Source organism: Onychostoma macrolepis, chromosome 10 (genome assembly GCF_012432095.1).
Source record: "Onychostoma macrolepis isolate SWU-2019 chromosome 10, ASM1243209v1, whole genome shotgun sequence".
Lineage (NCBI taxonomy): Eukaryota > Metazoa > Chordata > Actinopteri > Cypriniformes > Cyprinidae > Onychostoma > Onychostoma macrolepis.
The window spans coordinates 43,598-52,912 of NC_081164.1; positions in this window are offsets into that span (position 1 = coordinate 43,598).

Genomic DNA, 9,315 nt, shown 5'->3' on the forward strand with positions numbered 1-9,315 from the left:
AGGTGAGTTTGATCAGGGTTGGAGCTAAACTCTGCAGCAGATTGGCCCTCCAGGGAAAGATTTGAGGAACCCTGCTTTACACCATATTGTCATATTATATGTATTAAGACCCCAATATACTTCAATCGAAGTTCGTTTTCGTTCTTCGTTTGGGGGCAAAAAGAGGTTTGAAAAGGCTGAGCGACGGTATACTGTTTTCGAACATTCCGACACCCGCGGGCTGTAGATTCATGTAAAGATGTGTTGCGCCGCTCGCTAGTCTGCCCTAAACACAACGATGCAAATGCAATGATGAAATGTGTGAGACGGGTACCAATAGTCAGAATATTATAGACAAAAGAATAATGATTAGCAGCAGTTCTGAGTCAAGTATCATGTTTGCAATACAAAAGAACCATACCATTTCCATAATCAGTACTTTATGGGAAGTGTGAATGGCTCATATAGTCTGAAAACTTTTTTTTAGTCTGAAAACTTCAGCATGATGCGAAAAAATATTGGAGTTATCTCAGTAGCACATACATGTTACTTTATTTTATGATTGTTCATTTATTTTATTAAACTGGGTAAATGATGGCACCTTCTTATATTTTATGTGGTGTCATGATTTTATTTTGATAAAAACAAAGGTATCGACACTCCAGTGTATTCATATTGCTAGTAACGTGCTGTTCTAGATGTTGTTCTCCTGTCTGACCTCTGTGGAATGAGACCGAACCGAAAAAAAAAAAAAAAAAAATTAACATCAAAGAAGGTGGAGTTTCCGAACCCACCCACCCAATCTCCATGGACCAATGGAAGCTGAAAGGTGTTTAGGATCCAAAACAAACTCCCACAGAAAGTTCACTTTGGTCAGCTGTTTCGAACTGCTGAAACAAACTTAAAACAAACTTTGTTTCGGCCTGATATCAGTTCGTTCTTCTATTTCGTTTGAAGTATATTGGGGCCTCTATTATTGTGTGTGTAAAGAAAATTGTCTGCCAGATATTTGTTCTATTGATTAAAGCATAATTTTTGATAGTTTTATCATGTCTGTAGGGCATTAGGAAAGATTATTTCCCTCAAACCACCATCCTACTAGTTTAGCCGTCAGAGTCCTTATAATGCACTAAAACCAGTGTGTGTGTGAGAGAGAGAGATGGAGACTTGACTTTTAAACCTCTTTAATTTAAACCATTTCTCAACACATTACAAATCTAATACACAAAATAAAAACAACAAAACAATCAACAATTTTACCAATTAAAAACCATATCTCCAAACTCACTCAATATCACTAAAGCATCTCTCACACCCCACCTCATTCTGAAAAAAGGCACATTATCAGTTTGTTTATAATATGCAAATTCAACAGCAACCCTAAATTCTACCAATGATTTAAAAAGAGACAACAAGTCAACATCTTGACCAACATTTTTACATTGATGTGTTTTCAGGATTGCTAACTTTGCTTGTCCCAATAAAAAATTAGCAAGCACACACTGTTCACGCCACGACTGTTTATTCTTACAACCAAAAATAAAAAGGATTTTTGTAAATAAAAATCCCAATTTCATAATTAGTTTTTCTAAAAGTACAAAGAGTGGAGTAAGCCTTGAACACTCACAAAATAAGTGAAACACAGTATCAGAAACCTTACAAAATGAACATTCAGGTATAACCATTTCATTAAACTTAGAAACAAAATTGTTTGTAGTCAACATGCCATGAAGTATTCTCCACTGTAGATCTCCACATTTTTTAGGAATTGGAGGCTTATACAACAGCCTCCATGATGGAGTTACATCACTGGGCACAGAAAGATAAGTCCTCCATTTAGTATCTATTCTTTCCCTCAACTGTCGAAAATGTACTGATTTAGCACAAATATAATAAACTATTTTCTTCCCCATACTTTGGAAATCTAAAAAATCAAAACCTTTTAATAAAGTAACCTTAGTGTTCTCTTCAATCTCCAAATCTTTTGGGGCAACTTTTAATGCCGGAAAGGTCTTAGATAGCAAACCATCATTTAACGCAGAATCTATGACAGAAGTGAATCCTGGGGGGAAACAAGCTTTAAAACTCTTAACTATCCCTTCCACCATTCTTACTGACCTAATCCCAACCTGGTCAGCAAGTGACTGAGCAGTCTGCCACTGACCTTTTCTTATATCGAGTAGGTCTATAACTCTAGTTACTCCAGCATTCAAAAACATTTTAATTACAGAACCCAACAATGGAGACTGTAACTTAAAAAGAGAATTAAAAATCAAAGGTTCTGCACACCCATAATTCTCATCACCCACTCTAGAGAATTTTAACATACTCCATGATTGAAAAATTGATACATGAAATTTAAATAAAAGAACCATTCACATTTTTAACATAAGGCTTCTCAATTAAAAATAACTCTTTGTCAAGATTTGTTCCCCCAAGGTCTTTAAGAATATACAAACAATAATCAATCCACGGCATGCCATCAGAACAGTACAACAGTTTTTGCAGTGTTTGTAATCTCATTGCGGCAATTTTTGATTGAGTGGTCAACCACTCCTTCCCAGTTCTTCTCCATATACTGATCAGTTCCAAAATGAATGCCAAGAACTTTTAAACCATCTTGAGCCCATTTACACTGCTTTGGCAACTGAGGAGGTCCAGTACTATGCCAATCCCCCATCAGCAAAGAATGACATTTTTCCCAATTTACACGTGCAGAAGTAACTTTCTGAAAAATATTCAAACATGAAATTATATTCTCAACATCTTTTGAATTTCTAATTATCAGAGTTACATCATCTGCATACACTATAAGTTTTGTTTGGGGAACTTTAAGGCAACCAGGAACACCAAAGCCACATAGTCTTTTTCTCAGCAAGCTCAAAAAAGGCTCAATAGAAATAGTATATAGTAAACCTGATAAAGGACACCCTTGTCTTATTCCTCTTGTCACTGAAAAGGGCCTTGTTAATGTACCATTTACTCTTAACATGCTATAAATATCACTACACATGAGCCTAATAAAGGACACAAAATTATGACCAAATCCAAAAGCCTCAAGCGTCTTAAATAATACCTAGAATATCAAAATCGACTGCGGGCGGCAGATCCTATTCCTATTTAGCACCCAAACTCTGGAACAGTCTACCTAACACTGTTCGGGAGGCAGACACACTCTGTCAGTTTAAATCTAGATTAAAGACCCATCTCTTTAGCCTGGCTTACACATAACACATTAATACGCTTCTATTATTCAAATCCGTTAAAGGATTGTTAGGCTGCATTAATTAGATCAACCGGAAACCGGAACACTCCCCATAACACACGATGTACTCGTTACATCGTAAGTTGAATGGCATCTACGCTAATATTTGTCTATTTCTTTCCTAGTCTGTTTCTCAGTCCGTATCCGATCAGATGGTGGATCAGCACCAAGAGATGATGTCTACAGCCCTGATCGTCAGCGGAGACAAGGACACCCAGATTGACCCCCAGAGATATATCCCCAGATATATCAACCAAAAATAACAAAAGAACTAAAATATAATAGAATACCTAACTACATAATACTACTATTGTTAGAAATTGCAACAAAATTAAAATAGAAATATAAACTTTTGAACTGCGGGTTTCGTCTGGTCAGAGGAGAACTGGCCCCCCGACTGAGCCTGGTTTCTCCCAAGGTTTTTTTTTCTCCATTCTGTCACAGAGGGAGTTTTGGTTCCTTGCTGCTGTCGCCTCTGGCTTGCTCAGTTGGGGACACTTAATTTCTAGCGATTATCGCCGATCTGATTGCACAGATACTATTTAAACTAAACTGAGCTAGACAATGACATCTCTGAATTCAATAATGAAATGCCTTTAACTGAAAATTGAGTGTTTAATCTTATCATTATACATTACTGACACTCTATCCTCCAATTTGATACTGTTAAGTGCTTTGACACAATCTGTATTGTAAAAGCGCTATATAAATAAAGGTGACTTGACTTGACTTGACTTAAATAAATAAGAGTGGTCCACTCTATCAAAGGCTTTTTCTTGGTCCAAAGAGATGTCTTTGGTTGTGTCTTTTTGACACTGTAATGTCTCTGACCAAGAAAAGATTATCAAAAATTGTTCAATTAGGGATACAATAATCACTGCTGTCACTTCACAGACAGCAGTGATCACTTCACAGACAGCAGTGACACACGGAGCCTGTGGCAAGCTATTCAGACCATCACAGACTACAAGCCCCCGCCACAGGCCTGTGGTGATGATGACACATCCCTCCCAGATACACTCAACCACTTTTACTCACGGTTTGAAATGCAGAATGACACACCTGCACAAAAACTGCCCACACCTCCCAACGACCAGGCGCTCTGTCTGTCTCCAGCCGATGTAAGGAAGTCCCTATCTAGGATCAACCCACGCAAGGCTGCGGGTCCCGACAACATACCTGGCCGTGTACTGAAAGACTGTGCTGCACAGCTGACAGATGTCCTAACAGATATCTTCAACACCTCGCTGAGCCAGGCAGTCGTCCCCACATGTCTCAAATCCACAACAATCATACCGGTACCAAAGAAATCACCTGTGTCCTGTCTAAATGACTACCGTCCCATAGCACTGACTCAATCATAATGAAGTGCTTTGAGAGGTTAGTCATGCACAACATCAAAACCAGCCTCCCCAACACACTCGATCCGCTCCAGTTTGCATACCGTCCGAACCACTCTACGGACGATGCAATTTCCTCCACCCTCCACCTAGCTCTTACCCACCTAGAAAACAAAGACACTTATGTTAGAATGCTGTTCATTGACTTCAGCTCAGCATTCAACACAATAATCCCACAACAGCTCATAAATAAACTCAACCTGCTGGGCCTTAACAATTCCCTCTGCAATTGGATCCTGGACTTTCTAACCGGAAGACCTCAGTCAGTCCGTGTCGGCCACAACACCTCGAGCACTACCACACTGAACACAGGTGCCCCACAAGGCTGTGTGCTCAGCCCGCTGCTCTTCACGCTGCTGACCCATGACTGCACTGCCAAGTCCAGCTCCAACCACATCATCAAGTTTGCTGACGACACAACAGTGGTAGGTCTCATCAGCAACAACGATGAAACGCACTACAGAGAGGAAGTGGCACAGCTGGCTGAATGGTGTGGCACTAACAACCTGTCCCTCAATGTGAGTAAGACAAAGGAGGTTGTGATGGACTTCAGGAGAAACTCCGTTGATCACCCCCCACTGACCATCGACAGCTCGACTGTGGAGAGAGTCAGCAGCACTAAATTCCTGGGGGTGCACATCACAGAGGATCTCACCTGGTCCACCAACACCATGTCACTCTCCAAGAAGGCACAACAGCGCCTACACTTCCTCCGCCGGCTGAAAAGAGCAAGTCTCCTCCACCCATCCTCACCACTTTCTACAGGGGCACCATTGAGAGTGTGCTTACCAGCTGCATCACTGTCTGGTACGGAACTGTACTGCAGCAGACCGCAAGACCCTCCAGCGGACAGTGAACACCGCTGCAAGGATCATCGGTGCCCCTCCCTCCATCCTGGATATTTTCCTCACATGATGCTCCAGCAAAGCCAATAGTATCGTGAAGGACTCCACACACCCTCCCACAGTCTCTTCCAGCTCCTACTATCAGGAAGACGGTACCGAGCATCAGAGCCCGCTCTGCCAGACTGCTCAACAGCTTTTTCCCCAGGCTGTGAGAGCCCTGAACTCAAATCACCCCGCCCTCTCTGAACCCCCATACAAACCCCCTACCTCCTGTAACATGTAACGTGCAATTCAAGTGTGCTACACACAGGTGAGTGGGCCTGTACAAACCACCTGTAGCAGCACACTCTCCTCCTCTATGCGCACTAGTCACTTTTCACACACACTGCTGTGTGTACACAAATCCCACAAAAAGAACTCAGTAATATATGTATGTTTACATGCTCATGCACTACAAATCCTCCTGCACTGTTCCCCAGCCAGCTGCTTGAACTCAATGTTTCTCCTTGCACATGTACAGTATTTATCTGAAGCATTCGTATAGTTTGTATAGTTTGTATTTTTTAGTTTGTATAGGTACTTTTTTATAGATAGTATATTTATAGTCAAAATCTATCAGTAGGATAGTTGTGTATAGGTTTATATTGTCTTACTCCATTGTTGTATGCCTGTATTTATGTAGCACCGTGGTCCTGTGAGGCACGACATTTCGTTCCACTGTATGCCCCCGCATGTAGCGGAATGACAATAAAGCTCAACTTGACTTGACTTGAATAAGACTGATCATTGTGAATAACAGTTCCAATACAGGTCTTCAATCTGTTGGTTAAGGCTTTTGAAAAGATTTTGAGGTCAACACACAGCAAGGAGACAGGGCACCAGTTCTTTAAACAACCAAGGTCTCCTTTTTTAGGGATCAAGGTTAAAACTGCTCTCCGACAGCTTAAAGGAAGAGTCTCTCTTTCAATACTTTCCACCAAAACATCATGAAAGTCCTGACCAATTAAGTTCCAAAGAGCCTTATAAAACTCAGCTGAAAGGCCGTCCAACCCAGGTGACTTTCCAGGATTCAGCTCCTGGACAGCTCTCGAAAGTTCATCCATTGTCAAAAGGCTCTCAAGATCCTTCTTATCCTTCATTGACAATTGTGGTAAGTCACTCAGAAGTTCGTCAGATTCTACTTCATTACATGGCTCTGCACGGTATAAATCTTCATAAAAGGAAACAGCAAAAGCATTAATTTCCATTTGTACTGTTAATACTTTTCCATCTGGGAGTTTCAGCTGAAGATGTTTATGCACTCTTGATTTCTTTTCAAGTCCAAAGAAAAAAACAGTAGGAGAATCCATATCATTTAAACGAGTGAACTTTGCCCTTAAAAGGGCAGTTTTGCCTTGTTCTTCCGCCAAGCTGTGTAGAAGAAATTTATTCCTGTCGAAGGAGTCAATGGAAATGAAACCTGTAGTACTATGACTGCTTTGTCCAAGGATCTCTTGTTCAAGAGCTTTCATTTTCTCTAGAAGGGCACCCCTGCTATGTGCAGTAAACTGCTGACAAAAATTTTGATCTGCACCTTGCCCACATCCCACCATTGACTTAAAGATGGGAAATTTGCTCTCTCCTCTCTCCTCTCTCTAAGCATTCCAAAAAAGTGAAAAGATTGAATAAAGCAGTGATCCTGAAGTAACCTATTATCGAAGTGCCAGAGTGGTTTATAAGATTTTGTGGACTCAACAGAAATCGCCATTGAAATATAATGATGGTCTGAGAGAAAAGTAGGTGAAATAGAATTCCTAAAAAATCTTCCCCTATTACATGCTTCAGTATAAAAACGATCAAGCCTGGCTCCTGACATACTATTTGAGTTCACCTTCATCCAAGTATACTGTCTAAGCCCAGGAAATGTGTCTCTCCACAAATCAACAAGATTATAATAATCAACTATTTTTTTAAATGCGTTAGCTGAAGGAGGATGTGGTTCATTATGATTCCGATCCAATTGCTGGTTTAAAGTACAATTAAAATCACCCCCCAGCATAATCATATTATTCTGGGGACAGTCCGATAATGCATCTGTTAGTTTAAAAAAAAAATAATAATACGCTCTCGGCCATCATTTGGAGCATATACATTAAACAGAGACAAAACTGTACCACCTAAAGTAACATCTACTCGTAAAATTCTTCCTGGTACTATCTCAAAACTCTTTAAAAAACCACCAACCCAGGGTGAAAACAAAATTGCAACCCCTGTGCTAACATTTGTGCCATGACTTAAAAGCACATTACCCTTCCAATCGCTAAACCACTGTGACTGATTCTGCAAATCCGTGTGTTTCTTGAAGTAAAATCACATCAGTCTTTTTGAGAGTTAAATAATTAAAAAGATCACTTCTTTTTACCGAACTACGACAGCCATTAATATTTAAAGACCCAATATTAAAAAAGGTCATGGCAATAATTACAATGGGGTAAAAAACAACCCAACACATTCGCTTTTTAACACTCTTCATATAATCAATACTTTTTCAGACGCGAATTTAAACTTTTTCTAACTGTACTAACAAGTTTTTTTAGCCTATAGCGTGTTGGTCTGTCCAGTTCTTCTAAAGTCGCCTTTCGCATTACAATACCACCAGACTCAACAAAAAGTTCCAAATCAGGAAAATATTTTTCCAGATTGGGTTTTCTCTGATTCTTAGTAGTGTCCAGAAAATCATTTAACTGCTGAACTGTATAAAACTGAGATTTTAAATGGGAAATCAAAAAATCCCCAGCAGAATTTCCTTGTGGATTTACATCATGTTCTTCTCCAATATCTGGACATTCACATTCAGAGTCATTCTCAGATAAGTCGTCAGTTCTCTGTGACAACAGATCTATATCACACTGCACCAGACTGCTGCCTTGTACTTGCAAGTTTTCAAGCTCATTTTGCTTTTCTAGATCTTTTGAACCACCAACTACCCCAGCAACATTTAGCTCCTCATCACCTTTCACACTTCCATGTCCATGTGTACCAGCACTGTCTGTAACTTCAATCTGTTGTTCAAGCACATTAGAGCCCTCTCCACTATTAGGTAATACAGCAGTTTCAGCTGGCTGTTCATTACCAATATTTTCTGCACCATTATTATCCACAGCAGTATTTAGGCCTCCCTGTTCTACTACAAAATTACCTTCCTTCTCTTTTCCAGCCTCCATATTTAAAGGACACGATTGTCTTACATGACCCTGTTTCCCGCATTTAAAACATTTCATTGAGTCAACAGCGATAAAGATCGTATAATCCTTCCCATTCAACGTCAGTTTTACAGCAACCTCCAGATTTTGAAATTCTGCATTCAAAATCATGTATGTTTGACGTCTAAATGACATGATATGCTTTAATTCTGATTTTTTTTAACCCAAGCAGTATCATTTTAATCGGTCCCATTAGCTTGCCATAACGCACAAGCATGCGCTCAAGTGTATCATTTTCTTTCACAGAAAAACCATGTTCAACCAAATCATTAACCATAGATGTTTCCCTCAAAAAAAATAACAACTGCCTTGTTCATTCTCGATGCAGACAAGATATTTTGTGCACCAACTGCATTACTAATAGCAATTAAACAATCTTCCACTGACACGGTCTCATCTGATAAACACTTGAACCCGTGGCGTGCAGTCAAGGATGCAAAGCCATCAGAATTCGATCCCATTGCTACTCTCTTTCGCTGACAAAGTCAGCAAATAAATATTAGAAAACTACCACAGTTTAAATAAACTTTACTAATATGTACTTTAATCTAAAAAGAGGAAAGAGGAAAAAGTTTGAAAACTCA